Consider the following 932-nt stretch of genomic DNA (forward strand, 5'->3'; position numbering starts at 1 on the left):
AGTTTGAGACTTAAAATTTGCGGTTTTGATTAAAATAGAAGTTGGAAGTTGTTTACTAGACAAGTATTTTTAATAATCATTTAAGCGTAACTAAACATTAATAGTTTTAAGAAGTGCTATTTAATTAATTAGTTCCAAGAAAACGATTGAAGATAGATTAACGAATAATTTAAGCAAAATTGTTAAATACTAGAACAAAGGAATAACACTTATGTGATTGAGTAAATGAAAGAAATCATAGGGGAAAATCTAATTAACTTTTAGGACCCAGCAAATGTACCAATTAAATTTATTATTTCAAGCTTGTTTGGACCTGTTTTTTTGCTATTTGAACGAGATTTATTTTTTGTCGAATCAATTTCAACAATAAATATTTTAAAAAAGAAATTAAATATTATCACCAAATTACCAAAATAAATAAATGTAAAAATAAATTTATTGAAATTTAAATGATTAAAATCATTTGATAAATTAAGTTGTTTGAAAAAAAAAAGAAAAAGAAAGAAGAAAGAAATAAATGAATTAATTAGAATATCGAAAACGCGTAATTGTGAACAATAAATTAGGATAGATATTTCGATGGTAGTGGTCAAATAATCATGACAATATATGTGAAATTGCCATGGCTACACGTTGTCAACTAAATGATATTGACCGGTAGACAAAGAGGGAGAGAGAGAGAGAAAGAAAGAGAAAGAGAGGGAGAGATTTTTTGCAGAAGCAAAATGAAAAGGGAGAGAAAAGACTCTCGTACAATGTGATTGTACGAATGAAAGTATCTGTCAAGAATTACTTGATGATATTTCCTTCAAATTGATTGAAATTTGTCTTTTAGAAGTAGAAATCAGTCAATCTTAAGGATTAACAATAAAGCAATAGTAATAATAGTAATTTACATATACATATATATATATATATATATATATATATAT

Source organism: Loa loa (genome assembly GCF_000183805.2).
Source record: "Loa loa unplaced genomic scaffold supercont3.142, whole genome shotgun sequence".
NCBI lineage: Eukaryota > Metazoa > Nematoda > Chromadorea > Rhabditida > Onchocercidae > Loa > Loa loa.